We start from the raw sequence: 15,455 nt of genomic DNA, 5'->3' as shown, positions 1-15,455 counted from the left end.
TTTTATAGTACTTTGAAGCTTCTATTAACACAAAGATTAATTGGTGCATATATTTTATGTATATATATTTTGAATTCTCATTTTGAACATTATTAAAGGATTTTATTTTTCTTACACAAAAATAGTTCCATAGCTCTCAGTGTCTTTCATTCCTTGAGAGTTTGCCATTCTAGAACCATTTTATCTTAGTAAATGATTTCTCAGTTAACTAGATTTCAGCAAATGTGTAGCTGTATTCTTGCATATGCTAATTCCTGCTATTGCAGTTGGGGTAGAAATATTGGAAAATGTGCTTAGGTATTCATGTTCATGTGTTCCAGCTCTAGACTTACATGTTTTTCAGGAGTCAAAGGAAACTCTTGGCCATCAGAAAGATCCAATGAAGAGTGGCATATAGTATCAAAATCGCAGTGTATTTTGTGAAAAGACCTTAATGCTAAATTAGGACAGTAAGTGTAATAGTTGCTTAACCTGAATGTAGAGCCATCTTGAACTTATTAGAGAATATGCTTTAGTCAGACCAAAAAGCACCAAGGATAAGGTCAGGGTGCAATGGTGATCTGAAGCTGGAATCAGATTGAAAAGGAACAGTTCATTCCTTCCTCAGAAACGACACTAGACCCAGAGTGTATTAGTCCACTTTCACACTGCTAATAAAGACATACCTGAGACTGGGCAATTTACAAAAGACAGAGGTTTATTGGACTTAAATTTCCACGTGGCTGGAGAGGCCTCACAATCATGGCAGAAGGTGAAAGGCAATGTCTCACATGATGCCAGACAAGGGAAGAGGAGCTTGTACAGGGAAACTCCCCCTTTTAAATTCATCAGATCTCATGAGACTCATTGACTATCACGAGAACAGAGCAGAAAAGACCTGCTCCCATAATTAAATCACCTCCCACCCTGTTCTTCCCATGACACGTAGGAATTGTGGGAGTCAGAATTCAAGATGAGATTTGAGTGGGGACACAGCCAAAACATACTCCATCCCTGGCCCCTCCCAAATCTCATGTCCTCACATTTCAAAATCAATCAGTCATGCCTTCCCAACAGTCCACCAAAATCTTAACTCATTTTAGCATTAACTCGTAAGTCCACAGTCCAGTGTCTCATCTGAAACAAGGTAAGTCCCTTCCTCCCATGAATCTATATAATCAAAAGCAAGTTAGTTACTTCCTAAACACAATGGGAGTACAGGCATTGGGAAAATACAGCCGTTCCAAATGGGAGAAATTGGCCAAAACAAAGGGTCTACAATCCCTATGCAAGTCAAAAGTCCAGCAGGCAGTCAAATCTTAATGCTCCCTTTGACTCCATGTTTTGCATCTGAGTCACACTGATGCAAGAGGTGAGTTCCCATGGTCTTGGGCAGCTTCCCCTCTGTGGCTTTGCAGGGTACAGCCTCCCGGCTGCCTTCAGAGGCTGGCATTGAGTGTGGCATTTCCAGGCACATGGTGCAAGCTGTCAGTGGATCTACTATTCTGGGGTCTGGAGGATAGAGGCCCTCTTCTCAGAGCTCCACTAGGCAGTGCCCCAGTAGGGACTCTGTGTGGGGGCTGCCATCCCACATTTCCCTTCTGCACTGCCCCAGCAGAGGTTCTCCATGAGGACCCCGCCCCTGCAGCAAACATCTGCAAGGACATCCAGGCGTTACCATACATCTGAAATATAGGCGGAGATTTCCAAACCTCAATTCTTGACTTCGTGCACTCGCAGACTTAACACGTGGAAGCTGCCAAGGCTTGGGCTTGCACCCCCTAAAGCCACTGTTGGAGTGGTTGGGATGCAGGGCACCAAGTCCCTAGGCTGCACACACCATGTTGACCCAGCCCATGAAACCATTTTCTCCTAGGCCTCCCGGCCTGTGATGGGAGAGGCTGCTGTGAAGATCTCTGACATGCTATGGAGACATTTTCCCCATTGTCTTGGTGATTTAACATTAGGTTCCCTGTTACTTATGCAAATTTCTGCAGCTGGCTTGAATTTCTCCTCCGAAAATGGGTTTTTCTTTTCTATCACATTGTCAGGCTGCAAATTTTCCAAACCTTTATGCTCTGCTTCCCTTATAAAACTGAATGTCTTAAATGGCACCCAACTCACCTCTTGAATGCTTTGCTGCTTAGAAATTTCACCCACCAGATACCCTAAATCATTTCTCTCAAGTTCAAAGTTCCACAGATCTCTAGGGCAGGGGAGAAATGCTGCCAGTTTCTTTGCTAAAACATAACAAGAGTCACCTTTGCTCCAGTTCCCAACAAGTTCCTCATCTCCATCTGAGATCACCTCAGCCTGGACTTTGTTGTCCATATTGCTCTCAGCATTTTGGGCAAAGCCATTCAAGTCTCTAGGAAGTTCCAAATTTTCCCACATTTTCCTGTCTTCTTCTGAGCCCTCCACACTGTTCCAACCTCTGCTTGCTACCCAGTTCCAAAGTCACTTCCACATTTCAGGTGCACCAACTCTACTGGTACTAAATTACTGTATTAGTCCATTTTCATGCTGCTGATAAAGACATACGCAAGACTGGGCAATTTACAAAAGAAAGAAGTTTATTGGACTTACAATTCCACATGGCTTGGGAAGCCTCACAATCACGGCAGAAGGTGAAAGGCGCATCTCACATGGCGGCAGACAAGAGAATTTGTGCAGGGAAACCCCTTTTTAAAACTATTAGATCTCGTGAGACTCATTCACTATCTCGGGAACAGCACAGGAAAGACCTGCTCCCATATTTCAATCACCTCCCACCAGATTCCTCCCATGACACATGGGAAATGTGGGAGTTACAATTCAAGATGAGATTTGGGTGAAGGCACAGCCAAACCATTTCACAGAACCAAATGGAATTTTTTTCTATCAAGAACTAACTGATGTGAGTTGGGAGGGAGTATGAGGATGGAAGATTTACTTTCTTTCACTAAGACGAATAATTTTCCCCAATACATGGGAGATGCAATAAAAGCACACAAAAAAACTCCCCTGGGATTTGTACATTTTCCACACACATCTGGGAGCACTGTTCAAGTGGCTATTTAGATGACCTACAAATTCACACAAGTTGCTCTATCTTGAGGACCCTACTAAGCATACAACAGAATAAGTACAGCCAGGAGAGACTTCTTTCAAACCATCTAAGAATGAAACTCTGACTTTCAGGCTTTCAGAAAAACAATTTGTATTCCACTTACATCATAAAAAAGAAGGAATAACCACTGTAAACACGTATTCAATGTTTGTAAGTTCCCAGTGTTGTATTATTTGTTTTATCAAACTTGCCCCTAGTTGCATCTTTATTTCTCTTAAGTGATTACTAGTAAGACAACGTGGGTGTTTGTTTTAAGGAGCAGGAAAAACAGGATTACACTGATGGTGAGATAGAAGAAAGGGAGGACATAGTGAATTTATGGACTTGGCCTAATTTACTGGATCTTGTATGACAGGTAAATACTAGGAAGACACATATAAACTTTAAAAGTATGCTTTACTTTCAAGGAGATAACAAGAGTCAACAATTACAGTTAAATATAGTGTCTTGGTAGAAGTACACAGAGGGTGTTGTGACAAGAAATGAAATTCAGACTGTGTTGCATAATGGGGAGGCTAGAAATGACACCTGAACCAAGAGTCCAGAGAGAAAAAAAGAAGGATTAGCCTTGGTGAAAATGAGAGAAGAGAGAAGAGCACATTGGGACAGAGAAAAGGAGGAACAGAAGTACTATGACGCTAATTAGAATGAAAGAATGAGATGTGGGGGGCCCAGAAGTCTGAGAAATATGATAACTGATCCGGGGAAGTAGTGTAAGATAAAGTAGAGAGAATGGGGGGTTGTGAAATGCCTTCAACACTAAGCTACAAAGTTTAACCACTATCTCAAAAACACAGAAGCCTTTAAAAGGTTCAACTAACCAGGGAAATTAAATTATTAGATTTGTCTTCTAAAAAAATTACATTCTGGAAAGCAATTTGGCAATTTACCAAAATTCTTTAAAATGTACATATTATTCATGAAATTAATGTCTTCCTTTTCTGAGAAGTAAAATGACTAAAAACTGTATACGCCTTTTTTTCCCAGCCTCTAGTAGAGAGGAACATGGACACCATGTCTTGCACAGAAACGGGTCAATCTTGGCTCTGAAATAGTCTATTCAGATACTAGTCTGCCAAAGAAAACTTTTATCTGATTAGTCCACCTAAGACAAAAGTCTCAAAGGTTGTCTCATGTTTTGTGTTATTCAGTGTAAAGAAGTAAAAGTGCTTTGTCAAACTGTTTTACTACTGAGCCTGTCTTTACTCATCTAAAAATGCAGTCTTTAACCTAATTCTATCATACAGACTTCAGAGTTGGATAAGAACTTGAAGATATGACACGTAGAAAATATAGTCGTTTAAATACAACCTAATAAATGTAAATGTACTTAAAGTCAATGTTCTAGATTTTTCTCCTTTCCTCTTTTCAATCTTAATCTCAGTCCTGTGATTCGTATGTTATAAATGCTGAGTGTATCTTTTAGTGTTGAAAAAAGAGAGAAAGAAAAGAGAGAGCTATTCCTTTATATATTTTATTATATTACAACTATTTTTTATAGCCACTTTAAAAATATTTTATTGACTTGCCCATCAGTGATAAACTGGATAAAGAAAATGTGGCACATCTACACCATGGAATACTATGCAGCCATAAAAAAGGATAAGTTTGTGTCCTTTGCAGGAACATGGATGAAGCTGGAATCCGTCATTCTCAGCAAAGTAACACAAGAAGAGAAAACACCACATGTTCTCACTGATAAAGGGGAGTCGAACAATGAAAACACATGGACACAGGGAGGGGAACATCACACACCGGGGCCTGTTGCAGAATGGGGGTCTGGGGGAGGGATAGTATTAGGAGAAATATCTAATGTAAATAAAATTTACAAAATACATTTTGTAAATATATTTACAAAAAATGTAAGTATTTCTCTTTATCATTAATATATGAATAATATAAAGTATAAAGAGGTACACCAAGATTTCATCTGGGCTGTCTTGGATTGCAAGTCATTTTACATTTTACATTTTCGGTATATGTTTTTCAGTTTCTGTTCCAGATTATCTACAAGAAGCATGTATTTTATAATTTGACAAACTTTTAAAAAAATAATATTGTTCTATAGAGAAGGATAGAAAGGGACCAGGCTGAGTCAGATGCCAGTTATTTTATGGCTGATAGAATAATCTGAATGAGAAACGTGAGACATGGAATGCAGGGATGAGGATAAATTTGAGAAAGATCATTTAACAAACTAGAACCTACAGAAGGTGGACAATGATGGGGATGGTGGAGAATAGATGAGGAAAGGGAATACTCTAACATAAGGAGTGGATGATTGTGCCATTCCCTGAAGTAGGATATACAGCAAACTAACAAGTTTGGAATGGGGAGAAGACAAAGAGGATTATTTGGGACTGTTGAGTTTGAGATGTCTGGGGACTTCTAGACACGGTTGTCTAATAGATAGTGGGATACAGGTCTGGAACCTTGAAGAGTGATATCAGATGAAAGTACACATTTGGGAATCATGTTGTATAATTGTTCACTGTTTCGATGAAGAACATGATGGAGAACCTTCAGAGAAGCATAATGAACAGAGGATAAAGCTCTAGGGAAGACTGAGGTGAATAGAGAGAAGGCTAAAGATGCTAAGAGCAAACAGAAAATCAGAAGAGTGTAACATAGCAAAACCAAGGAAAGATAATTTCAAAAAGAAATAGACATGGCCAGAGATGAGAATTTTTCGGTAAGACTGAAGACCATGCTCTTTGGGTTGCTAATCAAGGTTGTATATGATCTTAATGAAGCTTTTTTGGAGAGGTTCAAGTGAAAGACAGATTGTAATAAGTTGGGAGGGAGAAGGAAACTCAGAATGTTGTAGATTTGGAATGACTTGGTGAATGTAGATTACCCTCTCAGGAAGCAGGGGAACAAATAAAGAGGGTGATGGTCCCAGGCACTTTTACATCTCAAAGACTGCTTTCCTTGCCCATAAAACAAGGAAAATACAGCTAGTACCTGCTTAGCAATGGTGTCCTAAGGATTAAAATCTATTACTAATGAAATATACTTATATCCTTTTGCTGAATCCAAATTTATTGTTGTTAATCACCATATGTTCATTTTCATAATGTCTTAATCAGTAAAGTCAAGTGAATAACAAAACATACAGTTAACTGGCTCTGCGTTTCCCTAGCTCAAGTTCTTTGACTGTATATACCCGAGTTTGACCTTAGAAGATATTAACATTTCACTCCTTTAGCACTTAGAACAAGGACAGTTTAAGTTTGGTCTGGAATTAAGGCAGAATTTCTTCTCTCATCCTGCCTCCCAAACTGAAGAAATGGCCTCAAATGGAGATTCTAAGAGAAAATGTCACTTGCTTTATGAATCAGTGTGCCCCTCTGAGAATACTTATTGTGGATTGGTTTAATATCCAAAACTTTCTTCAGATCCAACTCTTGACATCGCTGTCTACTTTTTGTGTTTCGAAGATTTCAAAAAACCCAATGAGTTTATGCTTTATGAAGTCATACAGCCATGGATGTGATGTCACAATTGTGGCCAGCTCACCAGGAAGCAGGCAGAGCAGGAAAGGCTGGGTCTACACTGCAAGTCCAGAGAGCAGGGAACTACCTTGAGTACTCTACTCAAACTTATGTCTCAGAGTTCCCCAATTTCCCAAGAAGGCAGTGATAGAGGCCACAACCCAGGGGGTCATCGCTCAAGGTACCAATAGCTTTGCAGGTAAGAGCATGGGGCCTCATCTCTTTCCAGACAGTCCAAAAGAAAAGTTCAGCAGTTCAGACATTTCCAACCTAAAAGAAAGGTTCTGATCACCACCAGAAAACAAAGAAAACAAAGCCAAAAACAGATTGAGGAAACAGAAAATACATCATGCTTTTAGAGCATTATTTTTATAAATATGCCCTTAATTTAGCCTAGTTAGTGGAAATTTCTCAAGTGTGTATGTGTCTGTGTGAACGTTGTGTATTTTAAACTTTTTGGAGCTTAGCCAGATACTTCGAATGCTAATCCTGGCAGAATTTCCCTTTAAGGATGTCCTGCAGAGAATTTGTTACTCATAGTTTCAAGTAAAAATTGACAAGTAGTGCTTTTTCAGCCCAGTAGGAGTAATGCACATGGTGTAAGACTTGGAGGAAATGCAGGGACCCTTCTGTTTTCTCCTGCAAAGTTGAAAAAGCTACATGCAGTTGGAAAGGATCTTCAGATGGTGCTGGTGACTTTCTGTTCCTTTGGGAGTTAACACGCATATGGATTGGAGGAAAAATAATCAACATATATTCTCCTTTTGTATTGTTTAAATTACAGGAAGAAGCGGCTTTAAGACAAAGTGAGTTCTTTCCCCCAAATGTTTCCTTTGTTTTGTTTTGTGGTATTTCGACTTCTCTAATTTTTTTTTTTTAAGGATGAGAAATTTTTATAAACTTTCCAGTAACTCCTTAAGAGAAAAATTTTGCTTGGCAAAAGTGTATGCCTTTTGAAGTTTCTTGGCCATTTTAGCTAAAGATTATCAAATTTTATATGCTGAGCTTTTCAGATTTATCATTCTCATAACTTGCGTGTGGAGGTTACATAGTGCCAGATAACTCCTTGGAATTGTCTCTTGAGTTTTTCTAATGGTTTTAATGCAGGGTACAGCTTTATTGTTGTAAAAAGAGGAAGAAGAGGAGGGCTCTTGAGATTTTATTTGCCTTCGTTTATTTGAATGAATAATATTATCACTTAGCATATTTTATGACTAGATTTATATTTCAAGAGCACATTTTCAAGTCACTTACAGGTTTTAAGTAAAAGGAGTTAATGAGATTCCTGCTATTTTCAAGAAAAATCTGCCTACTTTCCAGAAGTGGGCATACAAAAATTCGTAATCTTAGGTTTCCTAAGGTTAAATTAAAATATCTGTGTTTCCAGCCCACAGAAATATATAATAGACTCTATCAATTTAAAGTGCTACTTCTTGAAACAGAGGTAGTGTTATTCAGGCAAAAAGCATACACGCCATATGTGTTAATGCTTTCTCTCTCACTATTTTAGTCCTATCCTCTTTGGTACCTATCATTCATTTGAAAACCAAATGTAGCTCCTTGGCTGTCATTTCAGACTTCAGAAAATTGGAAATTAAAAAGAATTATTAACAAAATGCGTAGCTCTTATACATAAAATGTAAGGAAATCCTTGAGCTCTTTTAGCCCTCATTTCGTATCCACAATACCATCATGTGTAAATACTAGCATTTTTATTAGCAAAGCATATGGATTAAAATTTAACATAAGTATTGCAAACATATGTATCATACAAGATATTTCTTAACATATGTGTTATGATATATGCTTAAAGCCATAATCCAAATTGCTTTAAGGGGAAGGTAAACTGTGGTGTCTGTTTTCTACACTTGTTCTATTTATTCCCACATTATCATTAGTTGCCAAATCTGGGACTGTTCTACCTAAGCAAGAGTAGCAGATTTGTGTTTTAATATAACACCACCTCACTGACAAATTTACCTCTTATTTTCATTACACTTGCCAACATTTTGAGTAAAGCTGAATTAATTTGTATTTATTACACAAGACTGGGTACTTTTCTACTAAAATATTACAAATAAGAGTTTAGAATATTTAGAGACGCTTTAATTTGTTTTTATTTTTATGTTTTCAATTGAGGGGATATGATCTCTTTAGAAATGAAAGCTGAATACTTGGGTCCGCATGGGAAGCTCTGAATCAGATATTAGTTAAACCAGCTTGCATTTCCCTGTTCTCGTAATTATCTTTTTCCTCTCCAATTACCATCATTTTTCTTGGTTGCTTTTTGGTACCCTTGAAAGCTCACTGAAGAAGAGGAAGAGAAGAAAGAGGTAGAGGAAGAGGAGAAGAAGGAGGACTCCTTTTTGCCCAACATGCCTCAAATCCCTGCAAAATAATCAGCTTGAGGCCAGGCATGGTGGCTCACTTCTGTAATCCTAGCTTTGGGAGGCCAAAGTCGTGGGGATCACTAGAGCCCAGGGGTTCAAGACCAGTTGGGGCAACATAGGGAGACTCTATTTAAAATAAAAATAAATAATAAACTTATTGATGATATACCCTAGTATTTTATATGAACTAGTAAAGCATTCTTATGGGTTTGGATTTACCTTATCTTTACTATATGTCTAAACTTTCACACGGGCTAATTACCCTGATTAGAACATACTAGGGTATGTCAAAAGCAAGGTTTACATTCATTAAATAAATAAAGATAGAGAGTCTGTTTGAAAGCAATAGTGTGATGTGGAGAAGACAGTCAAGGTTTTGAAGTGTCATTCATACTGAGTTTTCTATGAATGAGGGCAGGTGAGTTTGCCTCCCTACCTTAAAGATATAATTAAAACAGCTGTATTACAGAATTTTATATTAGAATAATAATAACAGTAGTCATTTTTATTTTTTTTCTTCTCAAATTCTTCGGTTGCATTTCCAGCACCAATGGACCTTAAATTTATCTCACTTGATTTTTAGCAAAGCTTTGAGCTATTCCTTTGCATATTCATTTTGTCAAAGGAGTATTTACCATATGGATCCTGAGTAGATTATTTTGATAAATTCAGGTTGTCTCCTCACATTTAAAAATATACTTTTTTGTATTTTTACAATTTCATTGCAATTGTAATCCTCTAAAGATGGTGGTGTGGAAGTGGAGTGGAGAAATATGCTTCTGGGGCTTGTTTTCCAGTTTGATTCTGTTTAATTATTTCTTACAATTGTTCATAAAACAATTTAAGTAACATGTCATAAGTCACATGACTTCTAAGAATTTTCTTCTTTTTTCTTTTTTGCTTTTATTATTACTATAGACATATAACTGTACATATCTATGGGGTACAATGTGATGTTTGTATACATGTATACAACAAATTATCGCATCAGGGTAATTAGCAAATTTATAACTTTATTTTTCATTTCTTTGTGTTGGAAATATTTAAAATCTACTCTTATAGCTATTTGAAAATATACAATAAATTGCTAATTATAGTTACCCTATAGTGCTATAGAACACTCGAACTTATTCCTCCTATCTAGCTGTATTTTGTATTTCTTAGCCTACCTTTGGCTATCTCTTTCTTCCCCCTACCCTTTTTTGCTTCTAGTAAGAACTATTCTGCTCTCTCCTTCTATGAGATTGACTTTTTTTAGCTTCTGCATATTCATGAGGACATGCAGTATTTATCTTTCTGTTTCTAGCTTATTTCACTTAAAATAATGTCCTCTAAGCTCATTCATGTTGCCGTGAATGGCAGAAATTTGTTCTTTTTTACAACCAAATAATATTCCATTGGGATATATAGCACTTTTTTTAATCCATTCACCTATTGATGGAAACTTAGGTAATTTCATATCTTGGCTATGTCTTGTGAGTAGTACTGCAATAAACATGGAAGTATGGATATCTCTTTAACATACTGATTTCCTTTCCTTTGGATATATACCCAGTAATGGGATTGTTGGATCATATGGTAGTTCTATTTTAATTTTTTGAGGAACCTCCATACTGTTTTCCATAATGCATATATATATATATATATATGCACACATATATATGTATATTCCAAATAGCATATAAGAGTTTGCTTTTCACCACATCCTTGTTAGCCCTTTTTTTTTTTTTTTTTTTTTTTTGTCTCTTTGGTGATAGCCATTCTAACCGGGGTGAGATAATATCTTCTTGTGGTTTTTATTTGCATTACCCTGATGATTAATGACATTGACCATTTTTTGTACATGCCTGTTGGCCATTTGTATGTCTTCTTTAGAGAGATGTCTATTCAGCTTATTTGCCTACTTTTTAATGTGAATTTTTTTTTTGCTATTGAGTTCATTTTATATTATGAATACTAAACTCTTGGCAGATGAATAGTTTGCAAATACCTTCTCCTATCCTGCAGGTTGTCTTTTCACTCTGTTAACTGTTTCCTTTGCTGCGCAGAAGCTTTTCAGTTTGACATAATTTCATTTGTTTATTTTTGCTTTGGTTGTTTGTGCTGTTGAGATCTTATCCATGAAATCTTTGCTCACACCAACATCCTGAAGTATTTCCCCTATGTTTGCTTCTAGTTGCTTCATAGATTCAGGTCTTATATTTAAGTTTTTAATCCATTTTGAGTTGATTTTTACATGTTATGTGAGGTAGAAATCCAGTTTCATTTTTCTGCATATGAATATTCAGTTTTCCCAGCATCATTTTTCAAAAAGATTGTTCCTTCTCCATTAAATATTCTTGGCAGCTTTGTTGAAAATCATTTGGCTGTAACTATGTGAATTTATTTCTGGGTTCTCTACTCTGTTCCATTGTTCTATGTGTCTATTTATATGCCAATATCATGCTATCTGGGTTACTATAGTTTTGAAATATATTTTGAAGTTCAACAATGTGATTTCTCCAGCTTGATCATTTTGCTCAGGATTGCTTTGGCTATTCAGGGTCTTTTGCGGTTTCATATACATTGTAGGAAATTTTTTCTGTTTATGTGAAGAATGTCATTGGTATTTTGATAGCATTGCATTGAATTGGTAGATCACTTTTAGTAGTATTGTCATTTTTACAATATTAATGTCTACAATTCATGAACATGAGATTTTTTTGTGTGTGTCCTCTTCAATTTTTTTCATCAGTGTTTTGTAGTTTTTATTGTAGAAATCTTTCACCTCCTTGGTTAAATTTATTCCTACATGGCTTTTTATGTAGCTATTATAAATGCAATTTGTTTCTTGATTTTTTTTCTACTAGTTTGTTTTTGGTGTATAGAAAAGCTACTGGTTTTTGTATTTTTATTTTGTATCCTCCAACTTTACTGAATCTGCTTATCAGTTCTGAGATTTTTGGTGGAGCTTTTATGGTTTTCTGTATAGAAGCTCTTGTTATCTGCAAATGAGGACAATTTGACCTCCTTTTCAATTTAGATGCTCCTTATGTCTTTCTGTAGCCTAAGTGCTCTCTCTAGGGCTTCCAGTACTATTTTGAATAAAAGTGATGAAAGTGAGATCATTGTCTTGTTCCAGATCTTAGAAGAAAAGCTTTAAACTTTTCTCCATTCAGTGTGATATTGGCTGTGGATTTGTCATACATGGCTTTAATTATGTGGAAGTACATTCCTTCTATACCTAACTTGTTGAGAATTTGTTAGGGATGCTGGATTTTTCTCAAATATGTTTTCTGTATCTCTTGAGATGATCAAATGGTTTTTGTCCTTCATTTTGTTGACGCAAGGTGTCACATTTATTCGTTTCTGTATTACATCCCTGGGGTAAATCTGACCTATATGGTGAATAACCTCTTTAATGTGCTGCCAGATTGGTTCACAAGTATTTTGCTGAGGATTTTTGCACTATGTTCATCATGTTTATTGGCTTATAGTTTCCTTTTTTTGTTGTTGCATTCTTGACTAGTTTTGGTATCAAGGTAGCACTGGCCTCATAGAATGAGTTTGAAAGAATTCCCTTATCTTCAATTTCTGGAAGAATTTGAGGAGAATTGGTATTAGTTCTTCTATAAATCTTTGGTAGAATTCCAGAGTGAAGCCATCATATTCTGAGCTTTTTTTTGATAAGAGACTTTATTACAGACTTAATGCCATTACTTGTAATTGATCTGTTCAGGTATTCTCTTTCTTGTTGGTTCACTTTTGATAGGTTGTTTGTGTCCAGAAATTTACCTATTTCTGCCAGGTCTTCTAAAGTTTTTGGTATATAGCTGTTTATAATAGTCTCTGATAATTTTTTGTATTTCTATGGTATTGGTTGTAATGTCTCCTTTTCATTCCTGATTTTATTGGAAGCTTTACGGTTTTCTTGGGTAGTCAAACCAATGGAATGTTGATATTGTTTATCTTTTCAAAAAAAAACTAAACTTTCCATTTTGTTGATATTTTGTATTTTTTAGTCTTAATTTTATTTATGTATGCTTTTATTTCTTTCTATCTATTAATTTTGGCCTTGGTTTACTCTTGCTTTTCCAGTTTCTTGAAGTGCATTATGAGCTTGTTTATTTGATATCTTTCTACTTTTTTGATATAGGTGTTTGTTGCTACACACTTGCCTTCTAATACTGCTTTTGCTATATCCCAGATGTTTTGGTAATTTGTGTTTCTATTTTCATTTGTTTGAAGATATTTTAAAATCTACCTCTTAATTTCTTCATTGACCAATTTGTTATTCAGGAACATGTTGTATAATTTCTATGTATTTGTACAATTTTTAAAGTTCCTCTTGTTATTTTGATTTCTAGTTTTATTATATTGTCATCAAAAAATAACTGATATGACTTCTATTAAATTTGTTAAGATTTGTTTTGTGGCCTAACATGTGTTCTATCCTAAAGAATGTTCCATTTTCTAATGAAAAGAATATGTATTTTGCAGCTGTTGAATGAAATTTTCTGTAAATGGCTGGTAGGTCCATTTGGTCTAAAGTGAAGTTTGAATTAAATGTTTCTTTGTTAATTTTCTGCCTGAATGATCTGTCCAATGCTGAGGGGTGTTGAAGTACCCAACTATTATTGTACTGAAATCTATTTCTCCTTTGTGTTAAATTATATTTGCTTTATAAATCTAGGTGTTTTGGTATTGGGTGTGTATATGTTTACAATTGTTACATCTTCTTGCTGAAGTTACAATAACCTTGTCTCTTTTTATGGCTTTTTGTTTAAAGTCTGCTTTATCTGATATAAGTATAGCTATTCTCCTTTGCTTTTGGTTTCCATTTGTGTGGATTTTTTTTCCATCCCTTGTTTTTATTCTATATGTGTCTTTCGAGGCGAAATGAGTTTCTTTTAGGCAGTATATAGTTGGGTCTCTTTTATTTTTAATTCATTCGGCTAGTCTATATCTTTTCAGTTGGGAATTTAGTCTGTTTACAGTCAAGGTTATTATTCATGTGAGGACTTACACCCACTATTTTGTTCTTTTCCTGTTTTCTTGTATATCTTTTTTTCCTTTCTTTTTATCTTATTTTAATCATTGTGGTTTGGTGGTTTTCTGCAGTGACAGGGTTTAACTCTTTTCACTTTCTCCTCATATATTTGCTCTACAAATGAGCTTTATACTCTTTGTGTGTTTTCATGGCAGTGATTTTCACTTCCAGATGTAAGTGGAAATCACTTAGGCATTTCTGGTAAGGCAAAAGCAAGTGAGGATGAATTCCTTCACTTTTTTCTTACATCAAGAAGGCTTTATTTCTTCCTAATTTCTGAAGGGTAACTTTGCTGGGTATAGTATTCTTAGCTAGCAATTTTTTTTTCTTCTTTCACCACTTTGAGTTTATAACTTTATAATCTCCTCGCCTGTGAGGTTTCTGTAGCAAAATTTATTATTAGTCTAATGGCAGTTCTCTTATGTGACTTGACAATTTTCTCTTGCTGTTTTCAGAACTCTGTCTTTGACTTATGACAATTTGCCTATAATGCACCTCTAAGAGGACCTTTTTGGGGTTGAATCTATTTGGGAAATTTTGAGTTTCCTGGAGCTGGATGTTCAAATATCCCTCCTCCACAACCCCCACCACTAAATTGGGAAGTTTTCAGTTATTATTTTATTAAACAGGCTTTCTATACCTTTTTCCTTATCTTCTCCTTCTGGAAATCCCATAATATGAATATTTGTTTGTGTAATGTTTTCCAGTAAATCTTATAGGATTTCTTCACTCATTTTCATTCTTATTTCTTTTTGCTTTTCTCTGACGGGGTAACTTCAAAAGACCCAACTTTAAGTTCAGAGATTCTTTTTCCTGCTTGATCAAGTCTGCTTCTGAAACTTTCTATTGTATTTTATATTTTATTCATTGAATTCTTCAACTGAAGGATTCTTGTTTTGTTCTTTTTATGATTTTTATCTCTTCATTGAATTTTTCATTTATATTGTGAATTGTTTTTCTGATTGTATTTAATTGTCTATCTTTATTTTCTTGTATCTCATTGAGTTTCCTTGTGATCATTATTTTACATTTCTTTTTTTTGGCAATTAATTGATTTCCTTTTCGTTGGAGTCTATTACTAGAGAGTTTTTATGTTCCTTTGTTGGTCTCTTATTTCCTTGCTTTTTCATGTTTCTTGTGTCCCTGCATTGATGTCTGTGTATCTAGTGAAATAATCACCTTTTTCAAACTTTCTAGAGTGATTTTCATGAAGAAAGTTTCATCCTGCAGTTGAGTTTTACTGTGCAGCTAGAAAACGTATAGTGACTCTGTTTCATGACAGGTATAGAGATATAGTCTCTATGCAGCTTCTTCCGTTGTATTCAAGGTCAGAAATAACTGTGGGTGCCTCATAGCCTATGCTTAGAGGTTTGTGGCAATGGCATTGGCAACATAGGTTTTTAATGTTCTTTGTGTTAAGGGCTTCTGGAGTCCTCCTATTCTGGTTTTCTCTA

The 15,455-nt window shown here is 35.7% G+C and overlaps 1 protein-coding gene across 3 annotated transcripts in view; it reads left to right on the top strand.

Annotated features, from left to right (window-relative positions):
• The first annotated feature begins 6,623 nt into the window (after positions 1 to 6,623).
• Positions 6,624 to 15,455, top strand: part of LOC105498565 (four and a half LIM domains 5) — a 52,131-nt gene continuing 43,299 nt past the window's right edge. The window contains exons 1-2 of one of the 3 annotated variants that reach the window (XM_011770709.2): positions 6,626 to 6,781; positions 7,158 to 7,388. The gene's annotated coding sequence lies outside the window, so the exon portion shown is untranslated. Of the gene's footprint in view, positions 6,782 to 7,157; positions 7,389 to 15,455 lie in introns of all 3 variants that reach the window. The other 2 variants (XM_071096706.1, XM_011770708.3) reach the window with 2 other exon arrangements.

Source organism: Macaca nemestrina, chromosome 5, assembly GCF_043159975.1.
Source record: "Macaca nemestrina isolate mMacNem1 chromosome 5, mMacNem.hap1, whole genome shotgun sequence".
In the NCBI taxonomy this organism is placed as follows: domain Eukaryota; kingdom Metazoa; phylum Chordata; class Mammalia; order Primates; family Cercopithecidae; genus Macaca; species Macaca nemestrina.
This window is presented reverse-complemented; position numbering and strand designations above follow the sequence as displayed.